Source organism: Delphinapterus leucas, chromosome 6 (genome assembly GCF_059928025.1).
Source record: "Delphinapterus leucas isolate spDelLeu-1000000601 "Yukka" chromosome 6, BTC_Dleu_Yukka2, whole genome shotgun sequence".
Classification (NCBI taxonomy): domain Eukaryota; kingdom Metazoa; phylum Chordata; class Mammalia; order Artiodactyla; family Monodontidae; genus Delphinapterus; species Delphinapterus leucas.
In genome coordinates this window covers 74,836,098-74,858,312 of record NC_143134.1, presented here as the reverse complement: position 1 = coordinate 74,858,312, position 22,215 = coordinate 74,836,098, and the positions used below count along the sequence as shown (strand labels likewise).

The window sequence follows — 22,215 nt, the reverse complement described above, 5'->3', positions numbered from 1 at the left end:
GGTTTCTTCTATATCTGTGAAGAATGCCTTTGTTATTTTGATGGGGATGTGTTGGATCTGTAGATGGCTTTGGGTAGTATGGCTATTTAAACAATATTAATTCCGCTGATCCATGAACATGGGTTCCCTTTTCCATACATTCTTGCCAGCATTTGTTATCACTCGTATTTTTAGAATAGCTATTCTAACATGTATGAGGTGGTATCTCATTGTAGTTTTGATTTTCATTTTCCTGATGATTAATGATGTTGAGCAACTTTTCATGTACCTGATGGCCTTTTGTATATCTTTGGAAGGTATCTATTCAGTTCCTCTGCCCATTTTTAAAATTAGATTTTTTTGGTTATTCAGTTGTATGAGTTCCTTATGTATTTTGCATATTAATCTCTTAACAGATACATGATTTACAAATATGTTCTCCCATTCTGTGGGTTGCCTTTTCATTTTATTAATGGTTTCCTTTGCTGTACAGAAGCTTTTAATTTTTACTGTTTTAATTGAGATATAATTGAGATTATGTAAATTTCAGGTATACAACATGTTGACTTGATACAATAGTAATAAGTGTAACATTAGCTAATACCTTTATCATGTCACATAATTATCAATTTTTTTGTGGTGGGTATACTTAAGATCTAGTCTCTTATCAAGTTTATCTACAATACAATATCTTTATGTTTAATCACTATATTGCACATTAGATCTCCAGGATTTATTTATCTACTAGTTGCAAGTTTGTACATCTAAACAACATCTCTACTGTTTCCCAATCCCCCCCACCCCCAGCCTCTGGTAGCCGTCATTCTATGCTCTGTTTTTACAAGTTAGACTTTTTTAGATTTCGCATGCTAGTGATATCATACAGTGTTTATCTTTCTCTGACTTATTTCAGTTAGCATAATGTCCTCAAGGCAAATTCATATTGTCACTAATAGCAAGATTTCTTTCTTTCTCATGGCTGAACAATATTCCGTTGTATATATGTACCACATCTTCTTAATCCGTTCATCTATCGATGGATCTTAGGTTGTTTCCTTACCTTGGCTATTGTGAATAATGCTGCAATAAACATGGGAGTTCATATATCTCCTTGATATCCTGTATTCATTTCCTCTGGATATATGCCCAGAAGTGGGATCGTTGAATCATATTTTTTTTTTGGTTTTTTTTTTTTTTTTTGCGGTACACAGGCCTCTCACTGTTGTGGCCTCTCCCGTTGTGGAGCGCAGGCTCTGGATGCGCAGGCTCAGCGGCCATGGCTCACGGGCCCAGCCGCTCTGCGGCATGTGGGATCTTCCCGGGCCGGGGCATGAACCTGCGTCCCCTGCATCAGCAGGCGGACTCTCAACCACTGCGCCACCAGGGAAGCCCTTCCCTGTTGTTTTTTCTTGGAGATTTATGGTATTATACTTAAGTCTTTGATCCATTTTGAGTTAGCTTTTCTTGAGTGGTGTAAGACAGGGGTCTAGTTTCATTCTTTTACACATGAATATCCAGTTTTCTCAGCACCAATTATTGGAGAGACTGTCTTTCTCCAAAGAGTATTCTTGGCTCCTTTGTCCAAGTTGAACATATATGCATGGGTTTATTTCTGGGCTCTTGATTCTGTTCCATTGGCCTATGTGTCTGTTTTTATGCCAGTACCATACTGTTTTAATTACTACAGCTTTATAATATAGCTTGAAATCAGGAAGCATGATGCCTCCAGCTTTATTCTTCTTTCTCAGGATTGCTTTGGCTATTCAGGGTTTTGTGGTTCCATATAAATTTTAGGATTGTGTTTTCCACTTTTAAAAAATGCCATTGGAATCTTGATAGGGATTGCATTTGGATTTGGGTAATATGGACACTTTAACTATATTAACCCTTCCCATCCATGAACATGGGATACCTTTCCATTTATTTGAGTCACCTTTGATTTCTTTCATCAATGTCTTGTAGTTTTCAGAGTAGAGATCTTTTACCTCCTTGGTTCAATTTATTCCTAGGTATTTTATTCTTTTTAAATTTTTATTCATTTATTTATATATCCCCATATCTCCTCCCTCTTGCATCTCCCTCTCCCCACCCCATCCCACCCCTCTAGGTGGTCACTAAGCACTGAGCTGATCTCCACGTGCTAAGAGGCTTCTCCCCACTACCTATCTATTTTACATTTGGTAGTATATATAAGTCCATGCCACTCTCTCACTTTGTCCCAGCTTACCCTTCCCCCTCTCTGTATCCTCAAGTCCATTCTCTACGTCTGCATCTTTATTCCTGTCCTGCCCCTAGGTTCTTTTTTTATGTTTATTTTTAATTTATTTATATTTTCTTATTAGTCATCCATTTTATACACATCAGTATATACATGTCAATCCCAATCTCCCAATTCATCACACCACAACCCCCACCCCTGCCTCTTTCCCCCCTTGATGTACAAACATTTTTTCCCTACTTCTCTGTCTCACTTTCTGCTCTGCAAACTGGTTCATCACTACCATTTTCTAGGTTCCACATATATGCGTTAATATACGATATTTGTTTTTCTCTTTCTGACTTACTTCACTCTGTATGACAGTCTCTAGATGCATCCACGTCTCAACCAATGACCCAAGTTCGTTCCTTTTTAGCTGAGTAATATTCCACTGTATATATGTACCACTTCTTCTTTATCCATTCGTCTGTCGATGGGCATTTAGGTTGTTTCCATGACCTGGATATTGTAAATAATGCTGCAATGAACATTGGGGTGCATGTGTCTTTTTGAATTATGGTTTTCTCTGGGTATATGACCAGTAGTGGGATTGCTGGGTCATATGGTAATTCTATTTTTAGTTCTTTAAGGAACCTCCCTACCATTCTCCATAGTGGCTGTATCAATTTACATTCCCACCAACAGTGCAAGAGGGTTCCCTTTTCTCCACACCCTCTCCAGCATTTGTTGTTTGTAGATTTTCTGATGATGTCCATTCTAACTGGTGTGAAGTGATACCTCACTGTAGTTTTGATTTGCATGTCTCTAATAATTAGTGATGTTGAGCAGCTTTGCATGTGCTTCTTGGCCATCTGTATGTCTTCTTTGGAGAAAGTCTATTTAGGTCTTCTGCCCATTTTTGGATTGGGTTGTTTGTTTTTTTAATATTGAGCTGCCTGAGCTGTTTATATATTTTGGAGATTAATCCTTTGTCTGATGATTCATTTGCAAATATTTTCTCCCATTCTGACGGTTGTCTTTTTGTCTTGTTTATGGTTTCCTTTGCTGTGCAAAAGCTTTGAAGTTTCATTAGGTCCCATTTGTTTATTTTTGTTTTTATTTCCATTACTCTAGGAGGTGGATCAAAAAATATCTTGCTGTGATTTATGTCAAAGAGTGTTCTTCCTATGTTTTCCTCTAAGAGTTCTATAGTGCCCAGTCTTACATTTAGGTCTCTAATCCATTTTGAGTTGATTTTTGTATATGGTGTTAGGAAGTGTTCTAATTTTATTCTTTTACAGGTACCTGTCCAGTTTTCCCAGCATCACTTATTAAAGAAGCTGTCTTTTCTCCATTGTATACCCTTGCCTCCTTTGTCATAGATTAGTTGACCATAGGTGCGTGGGTTTATCTCTGGGCTTTCTATCCTGTACCATTGATCTATATTTCTGGTTTTGTGCCAGCACCATATTGTTTTGATTACTGTAGCTTTGTAGTATAGTCTGAAGTCAGGGAGTCTGATTCCTCCAGCTCTGTTTTTTTCCTTCAAGACTGCTTTGGGTATTCGGGGTCTTTTGTGTCTCCATACAAATTTTAAGATTTTTTGTTCTAGTTCTGTAAAAAATGCCATTGGTAATTTGATAGGGATTGCATTGAATCTGTAGATTGCTTTGGGTAGTATAATCATTTTCATAATATTGATTCTTCCAATCGAAGAACATGGTATATCTCTCCATCTGGTTGTATCATCTTTAATTTCTTTCATCAGTGTCTTATAGTTTTCTGCATACAGGTCTTTTGTCTCCCTAGGTAGGTTTATTCCTACGTATTTTATTCTTTTTGTTACAGTGGTAAATGGGAGTGTTTCCTTAATTTCTCTTTCAGATTTTTCATCATTAGTGTATAAGAATGCAAGAGATTTCTGTTCATTAATTTTGTATCCTGCAACTTTGCCAAATTCATTGATTAGCTCTAGTAGTTTTCTGGTGGCATCTTTAGGATTCTCTATATATAATATCATTTCATCTGCAAACAGTGACAGTTTTACTTCTTCTTTTCCAATTTGTATTCCTTTTATTTCTTTTTCTTCTCTGATTGCCTTGGCTAGGACTTCCAAAACTATGTTGAATAATAGTGGTGAGAGTGGACCTCCTTGTCTTGTTCCTGATCTTAGAGGAAATGCTTTTAGTTTTTCACCATTGAGAATGATGTTTGCTGTGGGTTTGTCGTATAGGGCCTTTATTATGTTGAAGTAGGTTCCCTCTATGCCCACTTTCTGGAAAGTTTTTTTTATCATAAATGGGTGTTGAATTTTGTCAAAAGATTTTTCTGCATCTATTCAGATGATCATATATTTTTATTCTTCAATTTGTTAATATGGTGTATCACATTGATTGATTTGCATATATTGAAGAATCCTTGCATCTTTGGGATAAATCCCACTTGATCATGGTGAACGGTCCTTTTCATGTGTTGTTGGATTCTGTTTGCTAGTATTTTGTTAAGGATTTTTGCATGTATATTCATCAGTGATATTGGTGTGTAATTTTCTTTTTTTGTAATATCTTTGTCTGGTTTTGGTATCAGGGTGATGGTGGCCTCATAGAATGAGTTTGGGAGTTTTCCTTCTTCTGCAATTTTGGAAGAGATTGAGAAGGATGGGTCTTAACTCTTCTCTAAATGTTTGATAGAATTCGCCTGTGAAGCCATCTGATCCGGGGCTTTTGTTTGTTGGAAGATTTTTAATCATAGTTTCAATTTCATTACTTGTGATTGGTCTGTTCATATTTTCTATTTCTTCTGGGTTCAGTCTTGGAAGGTTGTGCTTTTCTAAGAATTTGTCCATTTCTTCCAGGTTGTCCATTTTATTGGCATAGAGTTGCTTGTAGTAGTCTCTTAGTATGCTTTGTATTTCTGCGGTGTCTGTTGTAACTTCTCCTTTTTCATTTCGAACTTTATTGATTTGAGTCCTCTCCCTCTTTTTCTTGATGAGTCTGGATAATGGTTTATCAATTTTGGTTATCTTCTCAAAGAGCCAGCTTTTAGGGCTTCCCTGGTGGTGCAGTGGTTGAGAGTCCTCCTGCCAATGCAGGGGACACGGGTTCGTGCCCCGGTCCGGGAAGATCCCACATGCCACGGAGGTGCTGGGCCCGTGAGCCATGGCCACTGAGCCTGCGCATCTGGAGCCTGTGCTCTGCAACGGGAGAGGCCACAACAGTGAGAGGCCCGCAAACTGCAAAAAAAAAAAAAAGAACCATCTTTTAATTTTATTGATCTTTGCTATTGTTTTGTTTCTATTTCATTTTTTTCTGCTCTGATCTTTATGATTTCTTTCCTTCTGCTAACTGTGGGTTTTGTTTGTTCTTCTTTCTCTAGTTCCTTTAGGTGTAAGATTAGATTGTTTATTTGAGATTTTTCTTGTTTCTTGGGGTAGGCTTGTATAGCTATAAACTTCCCTCTTAGAACTCCTTTTGCTGCATCCCATAGGTTTTGGGTCATCGTGTTTTCATTGTCATTTGTCTCTAGGTATTTTTTTGATTTCCTCTTTGATTTCTTCAGTGATCTCTTCGTTATTTAGTAACATATTGTTTAGCCTCCATCTGTTTGTGTTTCTTACGTTTTTTTTCCCTGTAATTGATTTCTAATCTCATAGTGTTGTGGTCAGAAAAGATGCTTGATATGATTTCAGTTTTCTTAAATTTACTGAGGCTTGATTTGTCACCCAAGATGTGATCTATCCTGGAGAATGTTCTGAGTGCACTTGAGAAAAAAGTGTAATCTGCTGTTTTTGGATGGAATGTCCTATAAATAACAATTAAATCTATCTGGTCTACCATGTCATTTAAAGCTGTGTTTCCTTATTAATTTTCTGTTTGGATGATCTGTCCGTTGGTGTAAGTGAGGTGTTACAGTCCCCCACTACTATTGTGTTACTCTCGATTTCTTGTTTTATAGCTGTTAGCAGTTGCCTTATGTATTGAGGTGCTCCTATGTTGGGTGCATATATATTTATAATTGTTGTATCTTCTTCTTGGATTGATCCCTTGATCATTACGTAGTGTCCTTCCTTGTCTCTTGTAACATTCTTTATTTTATTTATTTATTTATTTATTTTTTCATTCTTTATTTTAAAATCTATTTTATCTGATATGAGTATTGCTACTCCAGCTTTCTTTTGATTTCCATTTGCATGGACTACCTTTTTCCATTCCCTCACTTTCAGTCTGTATGTGTTCCTAGGTCTGAGGTGGGTCTCTTGTAGACAGCATATATGTGGGTCTTGTTTTTGTATCCATTCAGCAAGCCTGTGTCTTTTGGTTGGAGCATTTAATCCATTTACATTTAAGGTAATTATCGTTATGTATGTTCCTATTACCATTTTCTTAATTGTTTTGGGTTTGTTTTTGTAGGTCCTTTTCTTCTATTGTGTTTCCCACTTAAAGAAGTTCCTTTAGCCTTTGTTGTAAAGGTGGTTTGGTGGTGCTGAATCCTCTTAGCTTTTGCTTGTCTGTAAAGCTGTTGATTTCTCCATCGAATCTGAATGAGATCCTAACTGGGTAGACTAATCTTGGTTGTAGGTTCTTCCCTTTCATCACTTTAAGTATATCATGCCACTCCCTTCTGGCTTGTAGAGGTTTTACTGAGAAATCAGCTATTATCTTTATGGGATTTCCCCTGTATGTTATTTGTCATTTTTCCCTTGCTGCTTTCAATACTTTTTCTTTGTCTTTAATTTTTGCCAGTTTGATTACTATGTGTCTTGGCGTGTTTCTCCTTGGGTTTATCCTGTATGGGACTTTCTGCACTTCCTGGACTTGGGTGGCTATTTCCTTTCCCATGTTCGGGAATTTTTCGACTCTAATCTCTTCAAATATTTTCTCGGGTCCTTTCTCTCTCTCTTCTCCTTCTGGGACCCCTATAATGTGAATACTGTTGCGTTTAATGTTGTCCCAGAAGTCTCTTATGCTGTCTTAATTTCTTTTCATTCTTTTTTCTTTATTCTGTTCCACAGTAGTGAATTCCACCATTCTGTCTTCCAGGTCACTTATCCGTTCTTCTGCCTCAGTTATTCTGCTATTGATTCCTTCTAGTGTATTTTTCATTTCAGTTATTGTATTGTTCATCTCTATTTCTTCTTTAATTCTTCTAGATCTTTGTTAAACATTTCTTGCATCTTCTCGAGCTTTGCCTCCATTCTTTTTCCGAGGTCCTGGATCATCTTCACTACCATTATTCTGAATTCTTTTTCTGGAAGGTTGCCTATCTCCATTTCATTTAGTTGTTTTTCTGGGGTTTTATCTTGTTCCTTCATCTGGTACATAGCCCTCTGCCTTTTCATCTTGTCTATCTTTCTGTGAATGTGGTTTTTGTTCCACAGGCTGCAGGATTGTAGTTCTTCTTGCTTCTGCTGTCTGCCCTCTGGTGGATGAGGCTATTTAATAGGCTTGTGCAAGTTTCCTGATGGGAGGGACTGGTGGTGGGTAGAACTGGCTGTTGCTCTGGTGGGCAGAGCTCAGTAAAACTTTAATCCACTTGTCTGCTGATGGGTGGGGCTGGGTTCCCTCCCTGTTGGTTGTTTGGCCTGAGGCAACCGAATACTGGAGCCTACCCGGGCTCTTTGGTGGGGCTAATGGCGGACTCTGGGGGGGGCTCACGCCAAGGAGTACTTCCCAGAACTTCTGCTGCCAGTGTTCTTGTCCCTTGGTGAGCCACAGCTGCCCCCCACCTCTACAGGTGACCCTCCAACACTAGCAGGTAGGCCTGGTTCAGTCTCCTATGGGGTCACTGCTCCTTCCCCTGGGTCCCAATGCTCACACTACTTTGTGTGTGCCCTCCAAAAGTGGAATCTCTGTTTCCCCCAGTCCTGCTGAAGTCCTGCAATCAAATCCCGCTAGCCTTCAAAGTCTGATTCTCTAGGAATTCCTCCTCCCGTTGCCAGACCCCCAGGTTGGGAAGCCTGACGTGTGGTTCAGAACCTTCACTCCAGTGGGTGGACTTCTGTGGTATAAGTGTTCTCCAGTTTGTGAGTCACCCACCCAGCAGCTATGGGATTTGATTTTATTTTGATAGTGCCCCCTCCTACCATCTCATTGTAGCTTCTCCGTTGTCTTTGCATGTGGGGTATCTTTTTTGGTGAGTTCCAGTGTCTTCCTGTCGATGATTGTTCAGCAGTTTTGATTCAGGTGTTCTCAAAAGAGGGAGTGAGAGCATGTCCTTCTACTCCGCCATCTTGAACCCAGCTTTTTCAGAGATTATTTTGCAGCTGGTCAGAAGGGCTGTCTCTGCCCCTGCCTCATGCTCAACATCTGGGGTTAGCTGTGGGCTCTGGTCTCTTCAGAAATGAACTGCCCGACCGTTGGTTTTCCTCCTGTTATGGTAACTAATCACTGTGACCTGAATTCTGTTACCAGCTGGATGGGTCTCTATTTTATTCTTTTTGATGCTATTGTAAATGGGATCATTAAAACATTTCCTTTTAAGATAATTTGTGATTAGTGCATAGAAATCCTACTAATTTTTGTAGGTTAGTTTTGTATCCTGTAACTTCACTGAATTTGTAGCTTAGATCTAACAGTTTGTTTTTTTTTTTTGGTGTAATAATTAGGATTTTCTATATATAAAATCATGTCACCTGCAAACAGAGACAGTTTTACTTCTTCCTTTCGAATTCTGATGCCTTTTATTTCTATTTCTTGCCTGATTGCTCTGGACAGGACTTTCAGTACCATGTTGAATAGGAGTGGTTAGAGTGGGCACCCTTGTCCTATTCCTGATGTAGAGGAAAAGCTTTTAACCTTTCCATATCAAGTATGATGTTAGCTGTGGCCTTGTCATGTATGGTCTTTATTATGTTGAGGTCTATTTCTTCTATACCTAATTTGTCAAGAATTTTTATCATGAAAGGGTTTAGAATTTTGTGAAATGCATTTTCTCTGTCTATTCAGATGATCATATGATTTGTTTCTTTCATTCTATTATGGTGATTTATCTCACTGATTTTGTGTATGTTGAACAATCTTTCAATCCCAGGGGTAAATCCCTCTTGATCATTGTGTATTATCCTTTTAATACGCTGCTGAATTCAGTTTGCTAGTAGTATGCTGAGAATATTTGCATCTATATTCACCAGGGATATTGGCCTATAGTTTTCTTTTCTGGTAGTGTCCTTTTCTGGCTTTGGTATCAGGGTGATGCTGACCTCATAAAATGAGTTTGGGAGTATTTTCACCTCTTTGATTTTGGTGGGAGAGTTTGAAAAGTATTGGCTTCAGTTCCTTAAATGTTGGTAAAATACACCAGTGAAGCCATCTGGACCTGGTCTGGGAAGATTCCACATGCCACGGAGCATCTAAGCCCGTGTGCCACAACTACTGAGCCTGCGCTCTAGAGCCCGCGAGCCACAACTACTGAGCTTGCATGCCACAACTACTGAAGCCCATGCACCTAGAACCTGTGCTCCACAACAAGAGAAGCCACTGCAATGAGAAGCCCACGCACCAGAGCAGGGATCGGACCTGTGTGCCCTGCATTGGCAGGCAGATTCTTAACCACTGCACCACCAGGGAAGCCCTAACATCCTATTTTAAACTGATAAAAACTTAACTTCAATAGAGTTCCTTAACTTTCCAATTTTACTTCTCCTCCCCATCACATTTTAGATCATTAATGATCATATTTTTTGTATTATATAACTAACTACAGACTGTTGTAGCTATGGTTATTTTTACATTTGTTTTTTTAAAAACTTTTTATTTTATATTGGAGTATAGTTGATTAACAACCTTGTGATAGTTTCAGGTGTACAGCAAAGTGATTCAGTTATACATATACATGTATCTATTCTTTTTCAAATTCTTTTTCCATTTAGGTTGCTCCATAATATTGAGCAGAGTTCCCTGTGCTATACAGTAGGTCCTTGTTGGCTTTTACATTTTTTTTTAACTTTTAAATTAGAGTAGTAAGTGAATTACACACCACCATACAATATTATAGAATCTAACTTTGATTATATATTTACCATACCAGTGAGTTTTAGGTTGCCTTCTTAAATTTTTATGATGTTAAAGTCCTTTTATTTCCACTGAATGGATTCTCTTTTAGCATTTCTTATAAGACAGGTATAATGAGGATAAACTCCCTCAGCTTTTGTTTGTTTGGGAAAGTCTTTATCTCTCTTTTGTTTCTGAAGGACAGCTTTACTAGGTATAGATTTTTTTGTTCACGGTTTTTTTTCTTCAGTATTTTGAATATATCATCCCATTATCTCCTGGTCTGAAAAGCTTTTTTGGAGAAATTTGCCAATAATCTTATGGGACTTCCCTTGTATGTAACTTCTCTTCAGAATTCTTTCATTGTCTTTGATTTTTTTCTGATTTTTAAAAACTGAAGTATAGTTGCTTTAAAATACAGTGTTTCAGGTGTACAGCATAGTGATTCAATATTTATCAGATTATATTCCATTATAGGTAATTTACAGATAATGGGTATAGTTTCCTGTGCTATACAGTAAATCCTTGTTGCTTATCTATTTTATATATAGTAGTTTGTATCTGTTTATCCCGTATGCATAATTTGTCCCTCCCCACTTCCTTCTCCCCTTTGGTAACCACAAGTTTGTTTTCTATGTCTGTGACTCTGTTTCTGTTTTGTATATACATTCATTTGTATTATTTTTTAGATTCCACATATAAATGATATCATATGGTACTTGTCTTTTTCTGTATGACTTATTTGACTAAGCATAATCTTTGGGTCCATCAATGTTACTACAATTGGCAGTATTTCACTCATTTTCATGATCTATATCTATATCTATCTATATGTCTCACATCTTCTTAATCTAATCATATGTTGATGTGCACTTGGGTTGCTTCCATGTCTTGGCTATTGTAAATAATGCTTCTATGAACATTGGGGTGCATGTATATTTTTGAATTAGTGTTTTTGATTTTTCTGAATATATAACCGGGATTGGAATTGCTGGATCATATGGTAATTCTGTTTTTAGTTTTCTGAGGAACCTCCATACTGTTTTCCATAGTGGCTGCACCAATTTACATTCCCACCAACAGTGTTCAAGGGTTCCCTTTTCTTCACATCCTTGCTAACATTTGGGAAGTTTGGAAAGGATTGGTATCAATTCTTTAAGTGTTTGGTCAAATTCACCAGTGAAGCCAGCGAATGAAAGCCTGCACTTTTGTTGGGCAGTTTTTGGATACTGATTGAATCTCCTTAGTAATTGGTCTGTTCATATTTTCTATTTCTTAATGATTCAGTCTTGGTAGGTTGTAGGTTTCTAGCAATTTATCCATTTCTTCTAGGTTGTCGAATTTGTTGGCATACAGTTGCTCATACTAGTCTCTTATGATCCTTTGTGTTTCTGTGGTATCAGTTGTAATACCTTTCATTTCCTATTTTATCTATTTTTTGACTCCTCTTTTTTCTTGGAAAGTTGAACTAAAGGTTTGTCTACTTTGTTTATTGTTTCAGAAAACCAGCTTTTGCTTTCATTGATCTTTTCTATTGTCTTCCTTGTCTCTATTTCATTCATTCTTTTTTTTCCTGATCTTTGTTATTGCATTCCTACTACTAACTTGGGCTTAGTTTTTAATTTTCTAGTTCCTTAAGATGTATAGTTAGGTTGTTTAAGGTCTTTCTTGTTTCTTTTTTTAAAATAAATTTATTTATTTTTCTATTTATTTTTGGCTGTGCTGGGTCTTCATTGCTGCGCATGGGCTTTCTCTAGTTGCACTAAGTGGGGGCTACTCTTTGTTGCAGTGTGCAGGCTTCTCATTGTGGTGGCTTCTCTTGTTGCAGAGCATGGGCTGTAGGTGCACAGGCTTCAGTAGTTGTGGCACGTAGGCTCAGTAGTTGTGGCTCACAGGCTCTAGAGCGCAGGCTCAGTAGTTGCGGTGCACAGGCTTAGTTGCTCTGCAGCCCGTGGGATCTACCTGGACCAGGGCTTGAACCCGTGTCCCCTGCATTGGCAGGTGGATTCTTAACCACTGTGCAACCAGGGAAGTCCCTCTTTCTTGTTTCTTTTTTAAATTAATTAATTAATTAATTTTTTTTGGCTGCGTTGGGTCTTCGTTTCTGTGCGAGGGCTTTCTCTAGTTGTGGCAAGCGGGGGCCACTCTTCATCGCGGTGCGTGGACCTCTCACTATCGCGGCCTCTCTTGTTGTGGAGCACAGGCTCCAGACACGCAGGCTCAGTAGTTGTGGCTCACAGGCCTAGTTGCTCCGCGGCATGTGGGATCTTCCCAGACCAGGGCTCAAACCTGTGTCCCCTGCACTGGCAGGCAGATTTTCAACCACTGCGCCACCAGGGAAGCCCTTTCTTTGTTTCTTAATGTAGGCATTTATCACTATGAATTTCTCTCTTAGAACCGCTTTTGCTGCATGCCATAAGATTTGATATGTTGTATTTCCATTTTCATTTGTCTCTAGATATTTTTTTGATTTCTCTTCATTTCTTCTTTGACCCATTGGTTGTTCAGGAGCATGTTGTTTAATCTCCATGTGTTTGAGAATTTTCCAGTTTTCTTCTTGTCATTGGTTTCTATTTTCATACCATTGTGGTCAGAAAAGATGCATGACTTTTTTCAATATTCTTAAAATTATTGACTTGTTATGTGGCCTAACATATGACATATCTTGGAGAATGTTCCCTGTACACTTGAGAAAAATGTGTATTCTGCTGCTTTTGGATAGAATGATCTGAAAATGTCAAGTCTGTCTGGTCTTATATGTAGTTTAAGTCCAGTGTTTCTTTATAGATTTTCTGTCTTTATGATCTACTCATCGATAAAAGTGAGGTGTTGAAGTGCTCTTCTATTATTGTATTGCTGTCTATTTCTCCCTTTATGTCTGTTAACACGTTTTTGCTGGAGACGTATTACGGCCACAGGTGTTTGTTTCTGCAAAAATCCCCCAGTCAATAATGTGTTAATATTTACTTTATATATTTAGGTAGTCGTATGTTGGGTGCATAAATAGTTACAAATGTTGTATCCTCTTGTTGGATTGACCCCTTTATCATCACATGATAACCTTCTTTGTCTCTTATTACAATCTTTATCTTAAAGTCTATGTTTTTTTCTGATATAAGAATAGCTACCCCAGCTTTCTTTCAGTTTCCATTTGCATGGAATATTTTTCTTTTCATCTTTCACTTTCAGTCTGTGTATCCTTAGAGTTGAAGTGAGTCTCTTAAAGGCAGCATATAGTTGGTCCTTATTATCATTTTTTAATCCATTCAACCATAATACCTCTTTTGACTGGAGAAATTAGGTCATTTACATTTAAAGAAACTGTTGATAGATACAGACTTATTGCCATTTAAAAATTGTTTTCTGGCTGTTTTATATTTCCTTTGTTTCTTTCTTTTGCTCTCTTCTTTTGTGATTTAATGATTTTCCAAGTGGTATACTTAGATTCCTTTCTCTTTATTATTTGTGTATCTACTGTAGGTTTTTGCTTTGTGGTTACCATGAGACTTACATAAAACATCTAAGAGTGTTAATAGTCTATTTTACGTATGTTTTAAAATTAACTGGTTAAAATTTTTTTAAAAATTACATGCAGTAAAATTCAATTTTTTCTTTTGTGAACAATTCTATGAGTTTTAATACATATGTAATTTTGTGTAACCACAACCATAATCAAGATAGAGGACAGTTCTTTTGCCCCCCAAATTGCCTCATGCTGCCCCTATTTTAGTTGGCAATCACTGACCTGTTCTCTAACCCCATCATTTTGCCTTTTCTAGAATGTCATATAAATGAATTCATACAGTAAGTGACCTGTAGAGTCTAGCTTCTTTCACTCAGCATAATGCCTTTTAGATTCATCCATATTTTTGAGTGTGTCAGTAGTTCTTTTCTTTTTATTGCTGTGTTATCATTTCATTGTGTGAATGAGCCACAGTTTGTTTATCCATTCACCCATTGTGGGACATTTGGGTTGTTTTCAGTTTTTGGTGATTGTTAATAAAGCTGTTATAAGCATCCATGTACAAGTGTTTATGCAAATGTAAGTTTTCAATTTTCTAAGGTAAATACCAGGAGTTGAATTGCTGAGTCATATGATGAGGGTATGTTTAACTTTATTAGAAACTGACACATTTTTCCCTAGTGGCTGTACCATTTTGCCTTCCCAACAGCAAAGTATGGCAGTTAGAATTGCCTTGCATTCTCATCAGCACTTGGTATTGTCCATTACAAAAATTTAGCCATCTTAATATGTGTAGTAGCATGTCATTATAGTTTTAATTTGCATTTCCCTAATGACTGATGATGTTGAGCATCTTTTCTTGTTCTTATTCGCCAACCATATATTTTCTTTGAAGTGTCTCTTTAAATCTTTTGCTCATTTCTTTTTCAGTTTTAATAAACTTCTTTGAAAATAATATCAGATTTACAGAAAATTTGTGAAGACAGAACAGAGTTTCTTTCTTTTTCTTCTTTTTCTTAATTGGGGCATAGTTGTTTTACAATGTTGTGTTAGTTTCTACTGTACAGCGAAATGAAATAGAGTTCCCTGTGCTATATAGCAGGTTCTCATTAGGTATCTATTTTATACATATTAGTGTATATATGTCAATCCCAATCTCCCAATTCATCCCACTCCCCCTTCCCCTACCTTGGTGTCCATACATTTGTGCTCTACATCTGTGTGTCTATTTCTTCCTTGCCAACTGGTTCACCTGTACCATTTTTCTAGATTCCACATATATGCGTTAATAAACGATATTTGTTTTTCTCTTTCTGACTTGCTTCACTCTGTATGCCAGTCTCTAGGTCCATCCATGTCTCTACAAATGACCTAATTTTGTTTCTTTTTATGGCTGAGTAATATTCCATTGTATATATATTCCACATCTTTATCCGTTCGTCTGTCAATGGACATTTAGGTTGCTTCCATGACCTGGCTATTGTAAATAGAGCTGCAATGAACATTAGGGTGCATGTGTCTTTTTGAGTTATGGTTTTCTCTGGGCATATGCCCAGTAGTGGGATTGCTGGGTCATATGGTAATTCTATTTTTAGTTTTTTAAGGAACCACCATACTGTTCTCCATAGTGGCTGTATCAATTTACATTCCCACCAACAGTGCAAGAGGGTTCCCTTTTCTCCACACCCTCTCCAGCATTTATTGTTTGTATATTTTCTGATGATGCCCTGTCTAACCAGTGTGAGGTGACACCTCATTGTAGTTTTGATTTGCATTTCTCTAGTAGTTAGTGATGTTGAGCTTCTTTTCATGTGCCTCTTGGCCATCTGTATGTCTTCTTTGGAGAAAAGTCTATTTAGGTCTTCCGCCCATTTTTGGATTGGGTTGTTTGCTTTTTTGATATTGAGCTGCATGAGCTGTTTGTATATTTTGGAGATTAATCCTTTGTCTGTTGATTCGTTTGCCAATAGTTTCTCCCATGCTGAGGGTTGTCTTTTCGTCTTGTTTATGATCTCCTTTGCTGTGCAAAAGCTTTTAAGTTTCATTAGATCCCATTTGTTTATTTTTGCTTTTATTTCCGTTTCTCTAGGAGGTGGATCAAAAAGGATCTTGCTGTGGTTTATGTCAAAGAGTGTTCTTCCTATGTTTTCCTCTAAGAGTTTTATAGTGTCTGGTCTTACATTTAGGTCTTTAATCCATTTTGAGTTTACTTTTGTGTATAGTGTTAGGGAGTGTTCTAATTTCATTCTTTTATGTGTAGCTGTCCAGTTTTTCCAGCACCACATATGCCTTGTGGGATCTTAGTTCTCCAACCAGGGATCAAACCCAGGCCGTGGCAGTGAAAACACCGAGTCCTAACCACTGGACTGCCAGCGCATTCCCTAGAACAGAGTTTCTATATACCATTTACCCAGTTTCTATTGAGTCATACTTACATAAGATGCTAATATTATTTTTCCAAACTCAGTGTTGTCTTTTGTACAATACTATTAACTAAATTTCAGACTTTATTCAGATTTCACCAGTTTTTTTTTTTTTCTGTTAATAACCTTCCCCACCCCTACCCCTTTTCCCCTGCTCCAGGCTCAGATCCAGTATACCTAGAGTTAATTTTCTGTCCTTACTTTATAAGTCTTTTGGGTATCTTTACCTTCTTGGAGAAGTTGTGCCTAGAGCCATCTGACCTACTCCAATCTGGAGTGATTTATTTATAGATCTCCTCCATTGTTGCCATGTTGGGATTTCCCTTTATGTTCATCCTGGGGATTCCTTCCTCTTGGGTTGGATCTCTTGATTTCTGGATCCAATGGCCTTCTATTTCATGGCTTTCTTTTTCTTGATTTACTATCTCATTTTGGTTAAACACATCTTTTGGGAGTTTCTAGATAAAGGGAAGATGGAAATGAATTTTTCATAGATAATTTTATTCTACCCTCACTTTTAATTGGTTTTCCAGGGTGTGATCATTAATTTTATGTATCAACTTGGCTAGGGTAGAGCACCCAGTTATTTAATCAAAAACTAATATAGGTATTGCTGTGAAAATATTTTATAGATGTAATTGAGATCTTTAATCAGTTGACTTTAAGTAAAGGAGATTACCCTCAATAACATGTGTGGGCCTGATCCAATCAAGTGAAGGCCTTATGGCAAAAACTGAAGTGTCCTTGAAAAGAAGAAATTCTGCCTCAGGATTGCTCTATTAACCCATGCCTGAGTTTCCAGCCTGACAACCTGCCCTGTGAAATTCAGAATTGTCTTTCCCCACAGTTGTCTGAGCCAATTTCTTAAAATAAATCTGTTATCCATGTCTATGTCTCTACTATGCTATTTCTCTAGAGTACACTGACTAATACACAGGGTATAGAATTATAGGTTAGCAATACCTTTCTCTCAGAATTTTGAAGGCATAGTTCCATTGGTTTCTAGCTACCAGTATGCTGTTGAGAAATTTGATACAATTTTGAGCCTTGAGCCTTTATATAAAATTAATTTTACTCTGAAAGCTTGTAGAATCTTGTCATCATCCTTGGTGGTCTGAAATTGCATGGTAAGGTTCATTTTCATCCATTGTTCTGGGTGCTTAGAGTCCCTTTCAATCTGGAAACTCACATCCTTTAGCTCTGGGAAATTTTCCTGATATTTGTTTGAGGCTTTTCTTACATCCATTGTCTCTAGTTTCTCTTTCTGGAAGTCCTATTATTTGGATATTGGTTCTAGTGGAATGGTCTTCAAGTTTTCTTATTTCGTTTCACCTATTTTTAATCTTTTTGGGATGTACCTTGAATCTTATCTCCTAACCACTCTCTCAGTTAGATCCTAATTTCTGCCATCATGCTTTTAATTTCCAAGGGCTCTTTTATGTTTTCAGAATGTTCATTCTTTTTCCATATATTTATTTAATCACTTAAAAACTAAAATATATATTGAAATCATTATCTGTCTGCCCCAGTGAATATTATAAATTATCATTTCCTTTGTTATAAAACTGAAAACAGGAAGTTAAATTTGTATGATTTCTGGAATATTTTGGTCCATAAAATTTAGCAATGCAAATGCACTGCACAAAAATTTTGAATGTTATAATTTAATTTTTGTTTCATGTATAAGAAAATTAACTTAAATAAAACAAATTAAAAGAAAATTCTATAAGTATTGATATCCCTAGTTAGTATTTACTAACAGACTAAATAAATGCCTCTGTGATGCTTACATTATAGAAATGCCTTGTTTTGTTTGGTGAAGCATAACACATGTCCTTGAATGTGTTTTCAATGCATAGATGCTATTCTTACTGATTATTTTTGCATTTAATTCCATCTACTTATGCAAAAATTTGGGTATGCTATCTCATTTTTCTTAACTACTACACTAATCCTAGTTAATCCTAGATCTTTTTCCATGGGTTTATTAACATGCCAAGATGTATCAGTTCAATATGTAGTCTTGTAATTTTAGTTAACACCTATTGTTTTCATACTTTCTTATTCTCATTTAACACACGCAGCTCTAAGTTCTTATATAAACTGCAACTATCTTTTTTTGTTTTCTACGTTTTCCCTGCATAAATCTCTCCCTTTGTCACAGTGATCATTTTGTCTGCATAGAACCTTTATATATGAGGTTATATAACATATATAGGTTATATACATATGTAGGTTGCTACATATACAAGGTTATATAGTATAGTAGTTAGAAGTGTGGGCTCTTAAGGTTGGCTAGACTCGCTGTATTTATTTATTTATTAAAATTTTTATTGGAGTATAGTTGATTTACAATGTTGTGTTTGTTAGTTTCAGGTGTACAGCAAAGTGAATCAGCCATACATATACACATATCCAATTTTTAATATTTTTAATTACAAAATTTTTGGGGTGCTTTATACATTCTATTATTTATATATAATACAGGTTATTATGTTTGCTCAAGACCACTGTGCCTATTAAATGATATACTGTATGTAGAGAAGCTAGAACATAAAAAATTAGTATGGGTTCTTATAAGGTTAGAAATGGGGAGAGGAAGAATTGGCCATCTGTGTTCCTTTTTTTCATTTTCTAACTTGATGTGTGTCACCTCCACATTCTTGTCCCCAAAGTTTTCAAAAATACTAACTCCAACATGATGTAAAGGATAGCCACTCTTTTTTAGATTCTTTTCCCATATAAGCCGTTACAGAGTATTGAGTAGAGTTTCCTGTGCTATAAAGTAGGTCCTTATTAGTTATCTATTTTATGTATAGTAGTGTGTATATGTCAATCCCAATTTCCCAACTTATCCCTCCCCCCACTTACCCACTGTTAACTGTAAGTTTGTTTGCTACATCTGTGACTCTATTTCTGTTTTGTAAATAAGTTCACTTGTAACCTTTTTTTAGATTCCACATATAAGCGATATCAGATGATATTTGTCTTTCTCTGTCTGACTGACTTCACTCAGTCTGACAATCTCTAGGTCCATTCATGTTGCTGCAAATGGCATCATTTTGTTCTTTTTTATGGATAAGTAATATTCTGTTGTATATATATACCACATCTTTATCCATTCCTCTGTCAATGGACATTTAGGTTGCTTCCATGTCCTGGCTATTGTAAATAGTGCTGCAGTGAACATTGGGGTGCATATATCTTTTCAAATTATGATTTTCTTCAGGTATATGCTGAGGAGTGGGACTGCAGGAACATATGGTAGTTCTATTTTTAGTTTTTAAAGGAACCTCCATACTGTTCTCCACAGTGGCTGTACCAAGTTACATTCCCACCAACAGTGTAGGAGGGCTCCCTTTTCTCCACACCCTCTCCAGCATTTCTTGTTTGTAGATTAAAAAAAAATTTTTTTTAAGTATTTAAAAAAAATTTATTTAATTATTTTTGGCTGCGTTGGGTCTTCGTTGCTGCGCGTGGGCTTTCTCTAGTTGCGGTGAGCGTGGGCTACTCTTTGTTGTGGTGCACAGGCTTCTCATTGCGGTGGCTTCTCTTGTTGCAGAGCACGGTCTCTAGGCACACGGGCTTCAGTAGTTGTGGCTCGCGGGCTCTAGAGCGCAGGCTCAGTAGTTGTGGCGCACGGGTGCTCTGTGGCATGTGGGATCTTCCCAGACGAGGGCTTGATCCTGTGTCCCCTGCATTGGCAGGAGGATTCTTAACCACTGTACCACCAGGGAAGCCCTGTAGATTTTTTTGATGATGGCCATTCTGACCTGTGTGGGGTGATAGCTCATGGCAGTTTTGATTTGCATTTCTCTAATGATTAGTGATGTTGAGCATCTTTTGATGTGCTTTTTGGCCATCTGTAAGAATGTTCATTTTTGTCACAGCATCCTGATCATGCTTCATGGATGCTGTATAATTTATTATCTTTGAAGATGTATGGTAATTTTTGTTTTCAAGTTTACTTCTTGCAGTCCTTGTTTACCCCAGCAGCAATTTTCTGTTTGTATATTTCAGTCTCATTTTAGAGAATATCCTTAGATGTCTTGTGATATTTGGTTGGCTGTACGTTGAGTGGGGACTAAAATGTGAGTGAGCACTGGCTGTGGGGGGTGTAGTGGAACTTCACTGTCGGGTGCCTTGGCTGAGTCAGTTGTTAGGGAAATCTCCAGTGTTATTACCTTTAAGCTTTCCCCCTTGGTAAGGTAACTATATAATTTGTGGTAAAAGTGGAACATTTTTGAGAGTGAAAGTATATACTGTTATTATGCCTGAGTGTCCGGTATAAACTCAGACTATCTTAGGCAAATTAGCGTATGGTCATCTACTTCCTGGTAGTGATAGTTTTTTCAGAGAAAATTCTTCCACACCCAGTATGGGTGCTAGAAGTCAAGCTGTATGCATCTAGGAACTGTGTGGAGGAAGAGGTCTAGGGACTCATTATTTATCTTTCAGTGCGCATGCTTATGGCCCCAAATTGGAAGCTACCGAAATGTCAGTCAGCAATAGAGTAGAAAATTGTGGGATAATCATATGGCAGAATACTACTCAGCAATGAAAAAGAATGAGCTTTCGCTGTATACAGTGAAATGAATGGTTCTCATACAGTGTTGAACAACAATAACACCAGAAAGCTAGATAAAGAGGACGTACTCTATTCCTCTATATGAAGTTCAAGAACTGGCAAAACTAATCCATGATGATAGAAATAATAACAATGGTTACCTTTGGGGCATTGATGGGAAGGCATCAATCCTACCAAAGGTATTGATGGGGAGGGGGCATGAAAGAGCCTGTAGGTTAGCTGGAAATATACTATCTCTTGTTCTAGGTGCTGCTTACAAGGGTGTGTGTATATATGTAAAACATCATTGCATCATACAATTAATAGTTGTGCACTCTATTATATGTAAGTTATACCTCAATTTTTAAAAGAAGGTACAAAGTGTTGAGGTTTTCTGAGACAGGTGAGTTGACCACAGACTGGCCAAGGGTGATGGTCGCGGTGGGGAGAGAGGATTGGGCATCATGGACAGCTTCATGGCATTGAAATAGCATTTGAGTTAAGCCTTAAAATAGTGGTTCTCAACAGTTCTTGGGTCAAAGTCACTGTGAATTTGATGGAAATTATTGTCTTTCTCTTCATGAAAAAAGCCCCCATATACACAAAGGCATACCCAACTTGTGTATATTATTTCATGGCCCTATTAATATCCATCTGTGACCCTCCTAAGAATCAATGGGTCCTGGGCTTAAGGACCCCTGCTTAGATAAATGGATACAAACGGGAGGGGGAAGAGCAGGATTGCAGCTAAGTAAACCCCTATAGTAAGATCGGGCATCTGCTAGCACATATGGATACCAGGCAGAGAGAGGCAAAGAATCCTCCACGATCCACTTCAGTAAAATTTCCCATTGACAGCCCAACCCAGGATAAATTCCCAGCACCAACTCTGCAGATGAAATTAATACTTATACTGAGTCACCACGGCTCCAAGCTGTATTTACAAAAGCTAATATTATGTTTGTTTATGAGAACCAGCTTGCTTTAACCTGAAGTATTTTACACTGAGCATCTTACTCATCAGGAATGTCTTTTTGTTTTCTAATGATTTTTTTCTGCAGTGTATGATCATGCAACCTCTTAACCTTCTGCTGCTTGGGACACTCATGTGATACTATAGATGTATTAACTGCTTAAATATTCATTGCCCCTCTCTGCTGAGTCTATTCCTATGTGAAAAGTACACTTCCCAACACTTTGACGACAGACTTGTCAATGTCGTTTGCTTTGGCCAGTGGATTGTGAGTTCTGTAAACCATGTTTAAGCAGAAGCTTTACGAGCTCCCATGGTTCCACTATCACAGTTTTTCTTCTGCCATAAAAGTGGCATGTCCTAGACAGGGGTTGCTCTGGATCCCAATCCAGAGATTTGGGGATTGTTTGTTACCACAACATAACATAGTGAAAGCTGACTAACACACCAGGACATTTGGGAAAGTCTCTTGAACAAGTTGAGCAGAATCTGCTATTGGGTCTTTTCTCAGGGCCCGGGTAATTTTCTCTCCATTTTCATCAATCACGAGAGTCAGTTTATTTAGGATTCCAGAATATGTAAAAATGATGGGTATCTAAGTTACTTCTTTTTTATTAACAAAAGA

General features: G+C 37.4%; 1 long non-coding RNA gene across 3 annotated transcripts in view; it reads left to right on the top strand.

Annotated features, from left to right (window-relative positions):
- The window catches only part of LOC149748973 (uncharacterized), a 55,188-nt gene that overhangs the window by 9,430 nt on the left and 23,543 nt on the right, over positions 1 to 22,215 (top strand). The window lies entirely within an intron of this gene.